We start from the raw sequence: 20329 nt of genomic DNA, 5'->3' as shown, positions 1-20329 counted from the left end.
ATGCTGTCGTGTGAATGCCATGCTGTATTTGAATAGATTATATTTACTGTTGTTGTTATGTCTTAATGTGATTTGTTCTTCTGCAGTGGTGACTCATGTTCACCAAGGGAACTCCACCCACGTCAGCGTATTCTGGTGCGTGCGACTCATTTCAATCCAAAATGAATGAGGGATGCAAGTCATCATAGGAGGCTATGGGTGCAACAGGGGCTGCACAGGTGCGATTATTGACAGTAGCCAGTCACCTACATTGTCTTAATCACAAACTACTGGCATATTTCCTGTAGGTATGACAAATGACAGGAAAATCACACATTTCTGGCTACTGTATAATTGTAAAAAAAAAACTGTAATTGTCAAAATGTAATTTCATTCATATTGGTGTAACTATACAGCAGCATTCACGATGCATCCTGAGCCCTCTGTGTACTGATACATTTTCTCCATTCATCTCATAATGTAATCACAGGGATAGGATTAGACTATAACAGAATGTATACTGAACAAAAATATAAAAGCAACATGCAACAATTTCAAAGATTTTACTGAGATTTTATTTTATTTATCTGTTATTTTACCAGGTAAATTGACTGAGAACACATTCTCATTTACAGCAACGACCAGGGGGATAGTTACAGGGGAGAGGAGGGGGGTGAATGAGCCAATTGCAAACTGGGGATTATTAGGTGATGGTTTGAGAGCCAGATTGGGAATTTAGCCAGGACACCGGGGTTAACACCCCTACTCTTACGATAAGTGCCATGGGATCTATAATGACCTCAGAGAGTCAGGACACCCATTTAACTTCCCATCCTACACAGGGCAGTGTCCCCAATCACTGCCCTGGGGCATTGGGATATTTTTTAGACCAGAGGAAAGAGTGCCTTGTACTGGCCCTCCAACACCACTTCCAGCAGCATCTGGTCTCCCATCCAGGGACTGACCAGGACCAACCTTGCTTAGCTTCAGAAGCAAGCCAGCAATGGTATGCAGGGTGGTATGCTGCTGGCATATAAAGATAAAGTTCATATAAGGAAATCAGTCAATTGAAATAAATTCATTAACCGGTATCTATGGATTTCACATGACTAGGAATGCAGATATGCATCTATTGGTCAGAGATACCTTGTAAAAAAAATAGGGGCTTGGATAGAAAAAACTCAGTATCTGGTGTGACCACCATTTGCATCATGCAGTGCGACACATCTCCTTCGCATAGAGTTAATCAGGCTGTTGATTGTGGCCTGTAGAATGTTTTCTCACTCATCTTCAATGGCTGTGCGAAGTTGCTGGATATTGGCGGGAACTTGAACACGCTGTTTTATACGTGAAACCAGAGCATCCCAAACATGCTCAATGTGCCGTTTCTGGTGAATATGCAGGTCACTGAAAAACTGGGACGTTTTCAGCTTCCAGGAATTGTATACAGATCCTTGCAACATGGGGCCATGCATTATCATGCTGAAACATGAGGTGTTGGCGGCATATGAATGGCACGACAATAGGCCTCAGGATCTCGTCATGGTATCTCTGTGCATTCAAATTGCCATCGTTAAAATGAAATTGTGTAAACACTTTACATGTGTTTATATATTTGTTTAGTTTATTATTGAGTCGCAGGTAGCTTAGCGGTTAAGAGAGTTGGGCCTGTAACCGAAAGCTCGCTGGTTTGAATTCTAAAGCCGACTAGGTGAAAAATCTGCCTATGTGCCGTTGAGCAAGGCACTTTGCCCTAATTTCTCCTGTAAGTCGCTCTCAATAAAAGCGTCTGCTAATTGACTAAAATGTATTATCATAACTTAACAGCTAGTGCTCGTTTCTTTTGATTTGCCTATGTTGTGGACTCAGTTATTGAAGATTTACTTACTAAGCAAATGTATATTAGCAGGCTTTTTCTGCTGAAACAAGTATACATTAAAACGTTACAGTGAAATTCTTACCTTGAGAGCTCTTCCCAACAATGCAGTGATAATAATAAGAACATAAATAATATAGATAACAATGATGGATAATAATAATACAGAGATCATACGTTCCCTGTAGTTCTTGACCAGGTTTATATACACACACTGCAGCAGGGATTTTGGCCCACTCCTCGATACAGACCATCTCCAGATCCTTCAGGTTTTGGGGCTGTCGCTGGACAATACGGACTTTCAGCTGCCTCCAAAGATTTTCTATCGGGTTCAGGTCTGGAGACTGGCTAGGCCACTCCAGGACCTTGAGATGCTTCTTACGGAGCTACTCCTTAGTTGCCCTGGCTGTGTGTTTCGGGTCGTTGTCATGCTGGAAGATCCAGCCACGACCCATCTTCAATGCTCTAACTGAGGGAAGGAGATTGTTGGCCAAGATCTCGCGATACATGGCCCCATCCATCCTCCCCTCAATACGGTGCAGTTATCTTGTCCCCTTTGCAGAAAAGCATCCCCAAAGAATGATATTTCCACCTCCATGCTTCACGGTTGGGATGGTGTTCTTGGGGTTGTACTCATCCTTCATCTTCCTCTAAACACGGCGAGTGGAGTTTAGACCAAAAATCTCTATTTTTGTCTCATCAGACCACATGACCTTCTCCCATTCCTCCTCTGGATCATCCACATGGTCATTGGGGCGGCAGTGTAGCCTAGTGGTTAGAGCATTGGACTAGTAACCGGAAGGTTGCGAGTTCAAACCCCCGAGCTGACAAGGTACAAATCTGTCGTTCTGCCCCTGAACAGGCAGTTAACCCATTGTTCCCAGGCCGTCATTGAAAATAAGAATATGTTCTTAACTGACTTGCCTGGTTAAATAAAGGTCAAATTAAAAAAGTAAAATTGGCAAACTTCAGATGGGCCTGGACATATGCTGGCTTGAGCAGGGGGACCTTGCGTTGCTAATGGTTTTCTTTGAGACTGTGGACCCCGCTCTCTTCAGGTCATTGACCAGGTCCTGCCGGGTAGTTCTGGGCTGATCCCTCACCTTCCTCATGATCATTGATGCCCCACGAGGTGAGATCTTGCATGGAGCCCCAGACCAAGGGTGATTGACTGTCATCTTGAACTTCTTCCATTTTCTAATAATTGCGCTAACAGTTGTTGCCTTCTCACCAAGCTGCTTGCCTATTGTCCTGTAGCCCATCCCAGCCTTGTGCAGGTCTACAATTTTATCTCTGATGACCTTACACCCTCTCTGGTCTTGGCCATTGTGGAGAGGTTGGAGTCTGTTTGATTGAGTGTGTGAACAGGTGTCTTTTATACAGGTATCGAGTTCAAACAGGTGCAGTTAATACAGGTAATGAGTGAAGAACAGGACGGATTCTTAAAGAAAAACTAACAGGTCTGTGAGAGCTGGAATTCTTACTGGTTGGTAGGTTATCAAATACTTATTTCATGCAATAAAATGCAAATGAATTACTTAAAAATCATACAATGTGATTTTCTGGATTTTTGTTGTAGATTTCGTCTCTCACAGTTGAAGTGTACCTATGATAAAAATTACAGACCTCTACATACTTTGTCAGTAGGAAAACCTGCAAAATCGTCAGTGTATCAAATACTTGTTCTCCCCACTGTATATACATGTAAACGGGAGTAATTATGACCAGTAGCAGGATAAATAGATAAATACTAATGGCAATCAATAATGGACAGCAGTGTAATGGAGTAATACAGTTGAAGACGGAAGTTTACATACACCTTAGCTAAATACATTTAATCTCCGGTTTTTCACACTTGACATTTAATCCTAGGAAAAATTCCCTGTCTTAGGTCAGTTAGGACCACCACTTTATTTTAAGAATGTGAAATGTCAGAATGATAGTAGAGAGAGTGATTGATTTCAGCTTTTTATTTCTTTCATCACATTCCCAGTGGGTCAGAAGTTTACATACACTCAATTAGTATTGATTGCCTTTATATTGTTTAACTTGGGTCAAACGTTTCAGGTAGCGTTCCACAAGCTTCCCACAATAAGTTGGGTGAATTTTGGCCCATTCCTCTTGACAGAGCTGGTGTAACTAAGTCAGTGTGTAGGCCTCCTTGATCGCACACACTTTTTCAGTTCTGCCCCCAAATTTGCTATAGGATTGAAGTGAGGGCTTTGTGATGGCCACTCCAATACCTTTGCTTTTTAAATTTTTGATCTTTAAGCCATTTTGCAACAACTATGGAAGTATGCTTTGGGTCATTGTCCATTTGGAAGATCCATTTGCGACCAAGCTTTAACTTCCTGACTAATGTCTTACGATGTTGCTCCAATACATCCATGTAATTTTCCTACCTCATGATGCCATCTATTTTCTGAAGTCCACCAGTCCTTCCTGCAGCAAATTACCCCCACAACATGATGCTGCCACCCCCGTGCTTCACATTTGGGATGGTGTTCTTTGGCTTGCAAGCTTCTCCCTTTTTCCTCCAAACATAACGATGGTCATTATGGTCAAACAGTTATATTTTTGCTTCATCAGACCAGAGGACATTTCTCCAAAAAGTACAATCTTTGTCCCTGTGTGCGGTTGCAAACCATAGTCTGGCTTTTTTATGGCGGTTTTGGAGCAGTGGCTTCTTCCTTGCTGAGCGGCCTTTCAGGTTGTGTCGATATAGGACTCGTTTTACTGTGGATATGGATACTTTTGTACCTGTTTCCTCCAGCATATTCACAAGGTCCTTTGCTTTTGGTCTGGGATTGATTTGCACTTTTCGCACCAAAGTACGTTCATCTCTAGGAGACAGAACGCGTCTACTTCCTGAGCAGTATGACGGCTGCATGGTCCCATGGTGTTTATACTTGCATACTATTGTTTGTACAGATGAATGTGGTACCTTCAGGCGTTTGGGAAATTGCTCCCAAGGATGAACCAGACTTTGAGGTCTCCAATTTTTTTTCTGAGGTCTTGATTTTCCCACGATGTCAAGCAAAGAGGCACTGAGTTTGAAGGTAGGCCTTGAAATACATCCACAGGTACACCTCCAATTGACTCAAATGGTGTCAATTAGCCTATCAGAAGCTTCTAAAACCATGACATAATTTCCTGGAATTTTCCAAGCTGTTTAAAGGTACAGTCAACTGAGTGTATGTAAATCTCTGACCCACTGGAATTGTGATACAGTGAATTATAAGTGAAATAATCTGTCTGTAAACAATTGTTGGAAAAATGACTTGTGTCATGCACAAAGTAGATGTCCTAACCAATTTGCCAAAACTATAGTTTGTTAACAAGAAATTTGTGGAGTGGTTGAAAAACGAGTTTTAATGACGCCAACCTAAGTGTATGTACATTTCTGACTTCAACTGTATATCTAATCAATAATAATTCTAGCAGCAGCGTAGGTTGTTCCTTAGTGGGGTGAGCCCTGTGGATGGGCATAGAGTCAGTGTAGGTGTGGACGAGCAGTAGTTGATAGCCATTTAACAGTCTTATGGCCAAGGGATAGAAACTGTTGGTCTGAGCCTTGATGCACTGGTACTGCCTGCTAGACAGTATGGAGAACAGTCCACATCTCGGGTGGCTGAAGTCTTTGGCAATTGTTCAGGCCTTTCTCAGACACCGCCTGGCATGTCCATCCTGGATGCCTAGGAGGTCGACCCCAGTGATGTGCTGTCCGCACCACCCTCTGTAGGGCCTTCCAGTCGCGGGTGGTGCAGTTAACATACCAGACAGTGATACAACCAAACAGGATGCTCTCAATGGTGCAGCTTTGAAGTTCCTGAGGATCTGAAGGGCAATGCCAAATTGTTTCAGCCTCCTGAGTGAGAAGAGGCGTTGCTCTGCCTTCTTCATGACTGTTCTGGTGTGAGAGGACCATGTTAAGTCATTGGTGATGTGGACACATTGGAACTTGAAGCTCCTGACCCTCCACTGCAGCCCCCCCTACCCCCATTTTGTGATCAGCTCCTTGGTCTGGCTGACGTTGAGGGAGAGGTTGTTGTCCTAGTACCACACTGCCAGTTCTCTGACCTCCTCCCCTCCCTGTAGGCTGTCTCAACGCCGTTGGTGATCAGGCCTACCGTCGTCGCGTCATCAGCAAACTTGATGATGGAGTTGGAGTCATGCGTGGCCACATAGTCGTAGGTAAACAGGGAGTATAGGAGGGGGCTAAGCACACACCCCTGTGGGGCCCCTATGTTGAGGGTCAGCGTGGCAGAGGTGTTGTTTCCTACTCTCACCACCTGGGGCGTGCCTATAAGGAAGTCCAGGATGCACATTGCAAAAGCTGTTCTGTATGAATCTTTCCTACATTAAAGAACCTATAGAATTTTTCAGAACCCAAACATCTCTGAACCACCTTCCAGTTGTCTATTTCTTATCTTTCTACACAGAAGGATATGGCTTGAATAGGAAGGATGCTGGTGTATTTATTGATTTATGCTCCGTTTGCAAGAAGTAGCGTACCCGGTTGGTGGGTGGGCCTGCAGAAATGTGGATGGGCCAAAAAAAATTGGAAACAGCTAACTTCCTCCAATTAGCTGTTTTAAAGCAATTTTTCTGCTGTTCTACACAATTTGCCATGAGGCTGAGAGAAAAGTTGATTTTTTAAAGCTAATTAAAGCTAAAAATATTGATGTGTTGACTGTGATAAAGGCACTGGATCATGAGCTGTCTTGATTGCTAAATGAACAACTGAAGTAGGCAGTGGCATGGTGCATATAGCAATAGAAGCACAGTGACATATGCCTCAATGCGGTCATATTGGTGGCTTATTGGGGGTGTGGCTTTCAGTTAGTTAGTTTTGGTCACCCTTCCCATGAGAGTGAATGTTATTCCAGTTCATCTGAATGTCAACTCTATCTGATGGTGTTTCCATGTTTAGGTAAAAAAGACAAATTATATCCCGTTTGGAACATTGACAATTAGAGAGCATAAAAAAAAATACATATATATATATTGCTCAATCTGATTGGGTGGGCCTGGCTCCCCAGGGCCTGGCTCCCCAGGGCCTGGCTCCCCAGGGCCCACCTGTGCCTACACGGTTGTTTGCAAGGAAGGAGAGAACAGTGTGTAACTGTGTCCACTGACCTAAGTTAATGTGGGATGAGAAGAGGAGGGGGTGTGATACAGGTTGCCTCAGTTTTCACTGTTCTGGCACTTTAGTGGGAATCCTGCTACGCTGTCCATTTTCACACTGGTATCGACCAGTAAAGTCAAGTAATGCCAATGTCAAACAGACAAAAACAAGTCCATCTGAATCTAAATCTCTTCCTCTCTCCTTATTGCTCCTCCCTCTCTCACTTTCTTTCTGTTTATGTCTCTGTTTCTGTCTCTGTCTCTCTGTCTCTCATTATAATAAAGACATGTCCACATTCAATCGATATACTCTCTGATGTGCCAAGACTGCTGGCTAGAACATAAGAGCATGTGGGGGTGGCTTTGTGTTTCCATGTGAGCAATTTGTCTGACAATGCTGCCCTCTGTTGGACTTTATCACATAAAACAGGTAGAACCAAAGCTCAGCTCACTGGCTGGAAGGAACATTGGATGAATCTCAAAAGTCCCTCCTCCATTCCTTGCCACCTTCTTAAAACGTTAGAAAGAAATGAGGAAAGCATTGGAGAAGATCCGATCTGTGGAGGAGAGAACAGAGATGAGAGGATGATTTACTTAGGCTAGTCTGTGAGGGGTATTAGATCATCATCAATGTCCCCTAGCTAGCCTAACACTCTGGGGGACATTTCTCAAGTCCATTCCATGTGTGTTTCAGTTCTTCTATCTCTGTTCATAGAGATCTTCTCTAAACTCTTCATTCAAAATAGTTAATAAGAAGTTTAATAAAAAAAAAATTGGGGATGTGCTATAGTTATAGTATACAGATTAATTAACTGTTCTAACACAATGGTTGAGACGATGACAAGCACAGCCAAGCTCATTGCTGTTGTTTCTGACTATGAATCTGAGCTATAAGTTCTGATTGTAATATAGGGTAGGGTAAGCCTATGAGATATTAATCACAATGGACATTGACTGAGTCTTTCTCAGTTTTGCTTTGCTTTATCTTGGCCAGGTCGCAATTGTAAATGAGAACTTGTTCTCAACTTGCCTACCTGGTTAAATAAAGGTAAAATAAATAAATAAATAAATAAAAGTTAACCATTTTTTATCCCTGTAAATAATAACTTAAAAGACACACTAGATGGTGCTGAAAGACCTCTTCAATTGTTCTGTAGTTTAGGGAAAGCACAAATTCCTTTACAGAAAGTCCCTACAGTGGAGTTCAATAGAACTTTTCAATAGAAAAGGGACAAGGTCTTGACCTAAACAGGTGGTAAACTGACATGAAAATTAAATGGAATTTAACTTGAAAATGTAGTTGGGCCCCCAATTTACTAAGCAATATGTGTGTGTGTGTGTGTGTGTGTGTGTGTGTGTGTGTGTGTCTGCGTCGCCAGTCTAGGCTAGGCTAAAATGGCTGCTCTGTAACAGAGCAGAGCGTTATACAGGCTACATAAAGCAATTCCCTATTCATTTGTTGCTCTCCATTACCATCTGGTCCAATAACAGGGCAAAAAGGTCTTCCCCAATAACGTCCCACCAATCAATAACAGTGTGCACCTGTGGCCTAGGATGCTGTTTGGCAGAGCTCGGGGAAACAGCTGATAGCATAACTGTGAGTTTGACATGTTTGTTGCTTGCTAGACCCAAACTAAACAAACCAAACTAAACAATGTCAGGCTATTTGGGTGAATAGCCAACATCCATCAGCCAATGCCTAGCATTGGAAAGTTGATGTAGCACATTACATGTTAGATTAATCAATTAAATGGTTATCTAGCAACAAGATAAGAGTTAGCAATCTAGCTACGTATTTTTGAGATCCCACTCCCCCAGGTGGTGAATTTGACCCATGTAGAAGGCCTAGGCCAATAACACATAAATATGTAGACAAATTCATCTCTAAAGAGCCCAAAATAAATCTGATAATTCTGGATCCTGTTTTGACAGTGTGCACATCAAATTATAAATCATGCATTCCCTTGATTTGTTAGATGAAATAGCTAAACATTTACTGAGTCACCATCGCAGTTTTCTAAAAGTTCCATTGTTTACGCAAATGGAAAGTAACTGTGTATTTATCATTAGCAATATAATTTATCACGATATAACTTTTTGACCATATTTTCCCAGCTCAACTACACAGGTCATATTCAGGCACAAACGTTTTTGTCCATAATTAGGAGAATTAGCGCATTTAGAGACTAGATGCCCAAGTGATGGTGCTGGCTACAGTATAGCTCTTCTTCGTTCTCAGTTGAAGAATTGACAACAGTGCAGCTGATGTGTACAACAGTCCCGGTGTTCTATCTACATGTTTAATAATGCTCGCTTGCAATACGGTTCTGGAAACCTTTGTAACTTTACTTTCATATTTTGCATTTGTTCAAATATTTTGATGAGGTGACTGTGGACTACAGGAAAAGGAGGACCGAGCACGCCCCCATTCTTATCGACAGGGCTGTAGTGGGGCAGGTTGAGATCTTCAAGTTCCTTGGTGTCCACATCACCAACAAACTAGAATGGTCCAAACACACCAAGACAGTCGTGAAGAGGGCACGACAAAACCTATTCCCCCTCAGGAGACTGAAAAGATTTGGCATGGGTCCTCTGATCCTCAAAAGGTTCTACAGCTGCAGCACCAAGAGCATGGTTGCATCACTGCCTGGTATGGCAACTGCTCGGCCTCCGACCACAAGGCACTACAGAGGGTAGTGCGTACGGCCCAGTACATCATTGGGTCTAAGCTGCCTGCCACCCAGGACCTCTACACCTGGCAGTGTCAGAGGGCGGCCCTAAAAATTGTCAAAGACCCCTGCCACCCCAGTCATAGACAGTTTTCTCTGCCCTCAAGCGGTACCGGAGTGCCAAGTCTATGACCAAAAGGCTTCTCAACAGCTTTTATCCGCCCTCCAACCCCTCTTTTACGCTGCTGCTACTCTCTGTTTATCATCTATGCATAGTCACTTGAACTATTCATTCATGTACATATTACCTCAATTAGCCCAACTAACCGGTGCTAACCAGCCTCCACATTGAGTCTGTACCAGTACCACCTGTATACAGCCTCCACATTGACTCTGTACCAGTACCACCTGTATATAGCCTCCACATTGACTCTGTACCAGTACCACCTGTATATAGCCTCCACATTGACTCTGTACCAGTACCACCTGTATATAGCCTCCACATTGACTATGTACCAGTACCACCTGTATATAGCCTCCACATTGACTCTGTACCAGTACCACCTGTATATAGCCTCCACATTGACTCTGTACCAGTACCACCTGTATATAGCCTCCACATTGACTCTGTACCAGTACCACCTGTATACAGCCTCCACATTGACTCTGTACCAGTACCACCTGTATATAGCCTCCACATTGACTCTGTACCAGTACCACCTGTATACAGCCTCCACATTGACTCTGTACCAGTACCACCTGTATACAGCCTCCACATTGACTCTGTACCAGTACCACCTGTATATAGCCTCTACATTGACTCTGTACCAGTACCACCTGTATATAGCCTCCACATTGACTCTGTACCGGTACCACCTGTATACAGCCTCCACATTGACTCTGTACCAGTACCACCTGTATATAGCCTCCACATTGACTCTGTACCGGTACCACCTGTATATAGCCTCCACATTGACTCTGTACCAGTACCACCTGTATATAGCCTCCACATTGACTCTGTACCAGTACCACCTGTATATAGCCTCCACATTGACTCTGCACCGGTACCACCTGTATATAGCCTCCACATTGACTCTGTACCAGTACCACCTGTATACAGCCTCCACATTGACTCTGTACCAGTACCACCTGTATATAGCCTCCACATTGACTCTGTACCAGTACCACCTGTATATAGCCTCCACATTGACTCTGTACCAGTACCACCTGTATACAGCCTCCACATTGACTCTGTACCAGTACCACCTGTATACAGCCTCCACATTGACTCTGTACCAGTACCACCTGTATATAGCCTCCACATTGACTCTGTACCAGTACCACCTGTATATAGCCTCCACATTGACTCTGTACCAGTACCACCTGTATATAGCCTCCACATTGACTCTGTACCAGTACCACCTGTATATAGCCTCCACATTGACTCTGTACCAGTACCACCTGTATATAGCCTCCACATTGACTCTGTACCAGTACCACCTGTATACAGCCTCCACATTGACTCTGTACCAGTACCACCTGTATACAGCCTCCACATTGACTCTGTACCAGTACCACCTGTATACAGCCTCCACATTGACTCTGTACCAGTACCACCTGTATATAGCCTCCACATTGACTCTGTACCAGTACCACCTGTATATAGCCTCCACATTGACTCTGTACCAGTACCACCTGTATACAGCCTCCACATTGACTCTGTACCAGTACCACCTGTATACAGCCTCCACATTGACTCTGTACCAGTACCACCTGTATACAGCCTCCACATTGACTCTGTACCAGTACCACCTGTATATAGCCTCCACATTGACTCTGTACCAGTACCACCTGTATATAGCCTCCACATTGACTCTGTACCAGTACCACCTGTATACAGCCTCCACATTGACTCTGTACCAGTACCACCTGTATACAGCCTCCACATTGACTCTGTACCAGTACCACCTGTATACAGCCTCCACATTGACTCTGTACCAGTACCACCTGTATATAGCCTCCACATTGACTCTGTACCAGTACCACCTGTATACAGCCTCCACATTGACTCTGTACCAGTACCACCTGTATACAGCCTCCACATTGACTCTGTACCAGTACCACCTGTATATAGCCTCCACATTGACTCTGTACCAGTACCACCTGTATACAGCCTCCACATTGACTCTGTACCAGTACCACCTGTATATAGCCTCCACATTGACACTGTACCAGTACCACCTGTATATAGCCTCACTACTGTTATTTTCACTGTCATTTGACTGTTTTTTTATTTTTATTTTTTATTTACATATCTATTGTTTACCTAATACCTATTTGTTCCTTAAAAATGGAACTGTTGGTTAGGGCTTGTAAGTAAGCATTTCACTATAAGGTCTACACCTGTTGTATTCGGAGCATGTGACAAATAAACTGATTTGATTTGATATGAAAGTGGAGGACTTTGTTCCGAGAGCCAGTTAACCTCTGGACATAGTAACCAACCTGGTTCAGGTTTAGATGGAGTATTCGGCTGTCTTAACTACCAGAGCCAGTTAACCTCTGGACATAGTAACCAACCTGGTTCAGGTTTAGATGGAGTATTCGGCTGTCTTAACTACCAGAGCCAGTTAACCTCTGGACATAGTAACCAACCTGGTTCAGGTTTAGATGGAGTATTTGGCTGTCTTAACTAACAGAGCCAGTTAACCTCTGGACATAGTAACCAACCTGGTTCAGGTTTAGATGGAGTATTCGGCTGTCTTAGCTACCAGAGCCAGTTAACCTCTGGACATAGTAACCAACCTGGTTCAGGTTTAGATGGAGTATTTGGCTGTCTTAACTACCAGAGCCAGTTAACCTCTGGACATAGTAACCAACCTGGTTCAGGTTTAGATGGAGTATTCGGCTGTCTTAGCTACCAGAGCCAGTTAACCTCTGGACATAGTAACCAACCTGGTTCAGGTTTAGATGGAGTATTCGGCTGTCTTAGCTACCAGAGCCAGTTAACCTCTGGACATAGTAACCAACCTGGTTCAGGTTTAGATGGAGTATTCGGCTGTCTTAACTACCAGAGCCAGTTAACCTCTGGACATAGTAACCAACCTGGTTCAGGTTTAGATGGAGTATTCGGCTGTCTTAGCTACCAGAGCCAGTTAACCTCTGGACATAGTAACCAACCTGGTTCAGGTTTAGATGGAGTATTCGGCTGTCTTAGCTACCAGAGCCAGTTAACCTCTGAACATAATAACCAACTACAGATTGCCCCTTTAAGTCTATCAAAAATGTGCGAGTTCGAGCATGTGTCCATTAGGCCTATGGATATTCATTTTTTATCAGCAGGAAATAGATTGAGCAAAATTATAAAAGCCCCACTTTTATTCCATAAACTGGGATCCTCACTATGCAGCTGTTGCAAGAGCGCATTTTTCACTGGCTGTCTGCTAGGTTTAAAAAACAATGATTTGAAAGGCAGCTTAAACTTCTTGAATTCAACTATTATTGGGTTCAAATACACATGTAGATTTGTGAACAGGCATCCACAACAACCACAATCCGTAAGGCTCCAATAGTTAAATGAGAGAGCAGCAGTGTGATTCAATAACAAGTGATATCCGTATTGCCGCAGACTACACCACTGCTGTCATCCTGACCTCCAAGCGTTTATTCAAATTGGATAATCTTTGGATGCTGACAGCAGTCGCACCATTGGAAGACATAGCTTGGACTGTAGCCTACAAAATGCCTATTTATGCTCTTTTTCCGCGATCCATCAAACGCATTTGGTGTGTCATCATAGTGGTCTCTGACATCATAGTGGTCTCTGACATCATAGTGGTCTCTGACATCATAGTGGTCTCTGACATCATAGTGGTCTCTGACTTGTGGTCATCATTTGCTGTGTCATCATAGTGGTCTCTGACATCATAGTGGTCTCTGACATGTTGTCATCATTTGGTGTGTCATCATAGTGGTCTCTGACTTGTGGTCAGACTCGCTCAGGTAGAACAAACATAAACTTTTTTCAATGCTGATTTGAATGTCATTGAGAAAACAGAGAAGTGTCAAATATTTTTTTTCCGCAAACATCCTTTCTGAATTTAAAAGTAATCCTCAAAGTAATCATCTAGTTTTTCTAAAATATCTGCAATTTTATTACATTTTTTGGGCTGGTAACGTAAAGGATTACAGTTAACGTTTTTTTGTTGTAATTCTTTACATGTAATCCGTTACTCCCCAACCCTGCATATCATACTACTTTAAGTGTCTGGATTTATATTTACTATGTTACGTCGTGTCTATGAGACCAGGCTGCAGATACAATAACATATAGGCAGGCCTAAGGTCTTTGGATATTAAAGTAGTTGGCTTGCAGTACATCTTGGCTAGCTGCAGTCTACATCCTCACGCTCTTGTGTCCCGTTTATACCTGGTGCTAACATGCAGCCAACTCTGATATTTTGTTCCACTATTTGGTGTTTTGACCAATCACATCAGATCTTTTCACATCAGATCTTTTTCAGAGCTTATCTGATTGGTCAAAAGACCAACTAGTGAAAAAAATATCAGAATTGAGCTGCCTGTCTGAACGCAGAACTTGCATTGTGTCTGGATATCAATCAAGTGGAAACAGGTCTGAAATCCTCATTAGACCCTAGACGGCATCTAAAATCATTAACAAATAGCATCATTGACTTATGGCATTCGACTTCATTGCTTAGTTGTCACACTAAAAATGGCACTCATATTTGAGTTGTCATTTGTTGGCCTATCAGTTCATGAGAATTGAAGAAGGCTACCTTCCTATGAGAGAGGTAAAAATCCCGAGCGAGCGAGACGGTCAGAGAACCTAGTGGGAATGTAGCGAGCGCCAGATGTTGGGTGCGTTTGAGTGGTAAGGCAAAAGCAACTGTTGGCGAAAGCCAAGTGAAGTTGTGTGAGGTGAATTTGCAACAGCCGAAAGTCAGACACTAATGTGGTTTCCCAACAGCAAGGCTCACATCAACATGGCAGTTTCCATTGTTTATAAAATCTTTGTTTATAATGTCAAAATAAACATCTCCAACTCCCATATCACACTCACAAACTGAAATCATATGTGAGTTCCTTATACAATCAATTACTCTGAGACTAAAATATCACATTTGTTTGTATATAGGCTATCCACTGTATAGCTTACATTAAGTTGATTCCTGTTTCAGTCATATCTTTGATGACATACGCACGCAGGTCAAACAAAAACACCCTAATGATTGGTTGACAATAGAGTCTCCCACAATGCAGGCGACATCTGCAAGATGAAGCTGGGGAAGTGCAACTGCAGATACTTGCAGTCGAAGCCGTCAAAACGTAATGACCTTTGATCATAGGATTTTTGGAAGGTTCATGCAGTAGACATGTAGGCGCAAATCAGACAATTTTTTAACATAATGCAACATTGAAAAGCGGTCACCGACTTGAATTGACAAAAGTGATCAGCTCGAACGCGCCCACTGTATGTACATTTGTAGCCAATCCCCTCGATTGTAGCCTAGACGTCGATAGATACACGTTTTCATCTGAACGAAAAGACAGCAACGTACCAAAACAGAGGGAGAAAGTCAGCTATATTGCGCGCTGTTCGTATATGGGTGTTAATCAATGTGGTAAGTACAATCTCTCCCGGGCTACTAGCCTTCTGGATAACTGTTTTACAGTCTGCCAACAACGCTACATTAACTTAATTAGTCGACTATTATCACTGTAATTATAGAACACAGCAGTGCCACAAAAATGAAACAGAACAGCCGAGGTTACAATGTTAACTTGGCCTCTTCAGCAGTGTAGCAGCAGCCTGTAGTTTCAAGGTGGCATGTTATGCAGGTATTTGCGCTGTTTTACATGTCACTATCGACGATGTTGCTAGTAGTAACAAGCCTATAGGCTATGTGTAGGCTTCATAAATGTGTTGATGCCCACCAAAGAAGGAGACATTCTGGTGCATATAGGCTATGCATTTACAATAAGGGACATACCTTGAAGAAACCTGGTTAGGACATGTATGTATTCTGTTCTCTGATTGAAAATAATAATAATAATCTTGAAGGTGCATTACAATAGTATGGCTTTGCTGATGGGCTACTGTATGCTATCTTTGCAGTGGGAAATTAGTGCAATGAAAGTATGCAAGTAGCCATACTACTTGTCAAACGGCGCGATCATGGAATCCCTGTAGTCGATTTCTCATAGAAGTTTGTAGAGAGATTTTAAATTATTACTCATGGCTTCAATTCTGGCGACACATGGTAAGAGTAGGGCTAGATAAGATCTGTCGGTGCAAGGAAATATAGACAACCCATTATAAATTAAACGTCTGAGAAGTAGGCGCATTGTTACTGTCGAAATGTCCCCATGGAAAGGCTATGGTTAACATGTACTGGTAGCTTCACACAAACAGTGCGTGCGATTATGCAATCCTTTTCTTCGGACGGTCTTCTTGCAACCAAATAGCCTCGGCTATGTGCAGATATGTGTTTGCATGTAGGCCTATTTATCGCAAACATCCTGATTATGTGGTATTTGATCTGCATATAGATAATTGACATTCAAACTCAAGGTATATCCTATTAATTCTCTATATATTAATTTACAACGTTGACAACCGTTTTCCGGTTTATAACGAGGTGGTTAGATCGGAAACAAGTATTATTTTTTAAATGATATCTCAAGCGGATGCTTCTGTAAATGCATGCATGCACTGTTCTGTTTGTTACATAACCGCCCCATGCTGCTGTGTGCTCCTGCTGTCTGACTGACCGGCCCTGCATGCACCAGAACCAGAGGTTGCTTGCTTGCCAGTCTGACCCACAGGGGCATTGAATAACCTTATAGCATAGATCAGATCAGGTGTCTTTATCTGCCTAACAATACCTAGATATAGTATTTGCATATCCAGCTAGTTGCGTTTTTTTATTTGCTCAGAGGAACCAATGTGGCTCAGTTAGAGCATAACACTTGCAACACCAGGGTTTTGGGTTTGAGTCCCACAGGAGACCAGTATGAAAAATCTATCCACTCACAACTATAAGTTGCTCTGGATAAGAGTGTCTGCTAAATGACTAAACTGTCAATAGTAAACTCAATGTTAAACTGTGTGAATATGTATCCTTAAACCTTTTAAACCACTTATTATAGGTGGAAATGTATGAATGATAAAATAAGTAAAATAAAAAAAGCCTACATATTTTGTTATACTTGAATATACTTAAGCAATAAGGTCCAATATACCACGGCTAAGGGCTGTTCTTACGCACGACGCAACGCGGAGTGCCTGGATACAGCCCTTAGCTTTGGTATATTGGCCATATATCACAACCCCCTGAGGTGCCTTATTGCTATTATAAACGGTTTACTAATGTAATTAGAGCACAAAAAAATAACTGTTTTTCATACCCGTGGTATACGATCTGATATACCATGGCTGTCAGCCAATCAGCATTCAGAGCTCGAACCACCCAGTTTATAATGTGTATATACCACACCCATTCGGGCCTTATTGGTTAATTAAAGAATACACTAAATACACCATGGTGTTCTGTCTGACATCCAGTAACTGTCTATGTTGTTTATTGGCAGAATGGCAGAGTTGAACTACATTGATAACAAACTACAGAGCAGGACTCTGTTTGCCAACTCCTCGGGTTAGTTTCAAAGGTTTCTTTTGTGAAGCAACTTCTATCAATAGCTAGCTACTGCTCTTAATAAGGAATGCAGGCATGCCACCAGGCGCATGTACTGTAGAATATAATAAGTACTTCATTGTATATTTTGTGAGACGTAAATCTTCTGCCTTCCTCAACAACCCTTCACCCCAAAACACACATGCACGCGCACACACATCGAGAAACACTGCATCTGTAGTCTTTTACCCCATGTTGTTCTACAGATCCTCCCTGACTGTTGTTCTACAGATCCTCCCTGACTGTTGTTGTTCTACAGATCCTCCCTGACTGTTGTTGTTGTTGTTGTTCTACAGATCCTCCCTGATTGTTGTTGTTGTTCTACATATCCTCCCTGACTGTTGTTGTTGTTGTTCTACAGATCCTCCCTGACTGTTGTTGTTGTTGTTCTACAGATCCTCCCTGACTGTTGTTATTCTACAGATCCTCCCTGACTGTTGTTGTTGTTGTTGTTCTACAGATCCTCCCTGACTGTTGTTGTTGTTCTACAGATCCTCCCTGACTGTTGATATTCTACAGATCCTCCCTGACTGTTGATGTTCTACAGATCCTCTCTGACTGTTGTTGTTGTTGTTGTTCTACAGAACCTCCCTGACTGTTGTTATTCTACAGAACCTCCCTGGCTGTTGTTATTCTACAGATCCTCCCTGACTGTTGTTATTCTACGTACCCTCATGGTCATCTTCCTGACTGTTGTTATTCTACGTACCCTCATGTTCATATCCCTGACTGTTGTTATTCTACGTACCCTCATGTTCATATCCCTGACTGTTGTTATTCTACGTACCCTCATGTTCATATCCCTGACTGTTGTTATTCTACAGATCCTCCCTGACTGTTGTTATTCTACGTATCCTCTTGTTCATATCCCTGACTGTTGTTATTCTACGTACCCTCATGTTCCTATCCCTGACTGTTGTTATTCTACGTATCCTCATGTTCATATCCCTGACTGTTGTTATTCTACGTACCCTCATGTTCCTATCCCTGACTGTTGTTATTCTACGTACCCTCATGTTCATATCCCTGACTGTTGTTATTCTACGTACCCTCATGTTCCTATCCCTGACTGTTGTTATTCTACGCACCCTCATGTTCATATCCCTGACTGTTGTTATTCTACAGATCCTCCCTGACTGTTGTTATTCTACGTACCCTCATGTTCATATCCCTGACTGTTGTTATTCTACGTACCCTCATGTTCATATCCCTGACTGTTGCTGTTTTACAGCTAATTTCATGCTATTCTAAACATTATGCCATGGGGTGGAGGGAAATGTTTACAGTTTTTAATATGATATCTGACTGAGACTGACTAGCAAATCAATTGGGGCCCCCCGGACAGTAATTCGATTATGATTACTAAGTTTAGATAGCTGGCTGCTAGACTGACTTACCAATCTAAAAAACGGTAGTGCTTCATGGGCTAATAGAGTCAGTGTTAGTAGCTAGGTTTCCATCCAATTGGCGACAGATTTTCATGTGAATATTCTCAAATCTGCATGAAAACAATATGTACATTTTCTCACCAGAGATGTTTCCATCAAATGGACTTGTTGCTGATAAAAGGCTGTGTGTGATGACGTGGTGCACAAAAACATGTTTTGGCGTACTGATTCCCATGTACTGAATAAAAAAAGTACAAGTTACATCGCATTTTCACCTCTACTGATGGATTTCTCACAACAGAATGTTGTGTTATATAGCGAGTGCACCCAGTCTGGTATTGCCACATGCTCTCTAGCCAACAGCACGCAGATACATGCAGCATGATAGAGCACACAATTAGCCTACATGATCAGATTATTATTGACAAAAGAGTGTAGTCTTGTTATTTGTCAAATGGTACCCAAGCATCCATGATGATGTCACCAGAATCAGACCCTCGATATTTAGGAGCGCATCACCTTGCACTTTCACCGCCCTGTGAAGTTCAACATAATTGATTTAATCTGTAGCCTAATAAACTGCATGCTTTCCCGAAGAGTCGTAGTGGGAGGACCACACAACATGTCAGTACGTGACTCCAAGTTTACATCAATATGATGGTTATTTTATCAATATTTGCGCATAAAAGCGTTTCCACCGACCTTTCTGGCATAATTCATTTTACAGACACAAAAAGATCCCATCTTGTCTAGCGTATTTTGTTTTGTCGCCATTTATAAAGTTTACCGAAAATGTTTCGTTTTTTTGCCGACATGTACTTTACTCACCTCAAAAGGTTGGATGGAAACCTGGGTAGGGTTTGACATAACAACAAAAACTGTTGATGCACAACCCAATTTTGGAATTTCAACTTATTTTTCTGTATTTTTACTATTCTAACTTGCAACAGTAAGTTAAAAAATAAACAAATAAACAAAAAATATGTTAAATTGATCCGAGGGGCTTCAGAAGGAGGGTCGTGGGCGCCAGCTGCCCATTCCTGTTATATTCCAATGTCCTTGACATGTGCTGAATGCAGACATAAGTCAGCTTGACTGTGCCTGGGCGTGTCCCAAATGGCAGCCACTTCCCTACAATAGTGCAGCACTTTTGATCAGAGCCCTATGGGCCACAATCTAAAAGAGTGCACTATATAGGGAATGGGGTCCCATATGGGACACGGGGAGTGAGTCATCAGGGCTAATGGGGGACAGGAAACATGCACAATTTAATCTGGAGTGGAGGGCTCTTCATCGCGTGTGTGTGTGTGTGTGTACGTACTTACTGTGCGTGTGTGTGTTTCATCTGTGATGACTGCTAAATGCCCACTCATAGGGCCTTTGTTCTCTAATAGGGCAAACTCAACTCTGCCCTGATGTTACGGGGAGATTGATATAATATAACTACACTAACTACACTGAAAGGATATGGATGGATGGAAAGCTAGTTTCCACAAATGTTATGGAAATCCAAACAGCACTAGAAGAAGTGTATTTTGAATGGAAGGGACCATATTGAATTCCAGGGATAGG

General features: G+C 42.4%; 1 protein-coding gene across 2 annotated transcripts in view; it reads left to right on the top strand.

Moving 5' to 3' along the window:
- The first annotated feature begins 15198 nt into the window (after positions 1 to 15198).
- Positions 15199 to 20329, top strand: part of LOC109907076 (adenylate cyclase type 6) — a 118886-nt gene continuing 113755 nt past the window's right edge. For both annotated transcript variants that reach the window (XM_031794662.1, XM_031794661.1), the window contains exon 1: positions 15199 to 15296. The gene's annotated coding sequence lies outside the window, so the exon portion shown is untranslated. The remainder of the gene's footprint in view (positions 15297 to 20329) is intronic.

This window comes from Oncorhynchus kisutch, linkage group LG17 (genome assembly GCF_002021735.2).
Source record: "Oncorhynchus kisutch isolate 150728-3 linkage group LG17, Okis_V2, whole genome shotgun sequence".
Taxonomy (NCBI): Eukaryota; Metazoa; Chordata; class Actinopteri; order Salmoniformes; family Salmonidae; genus Oncorhynchus; species Oncorhynchus kisutch.
The sequence above is the reverse complement of the archived record's forward strand: the minus strand, read 5'-3'. Positions and strand labels throughout refer to the sequence as shown.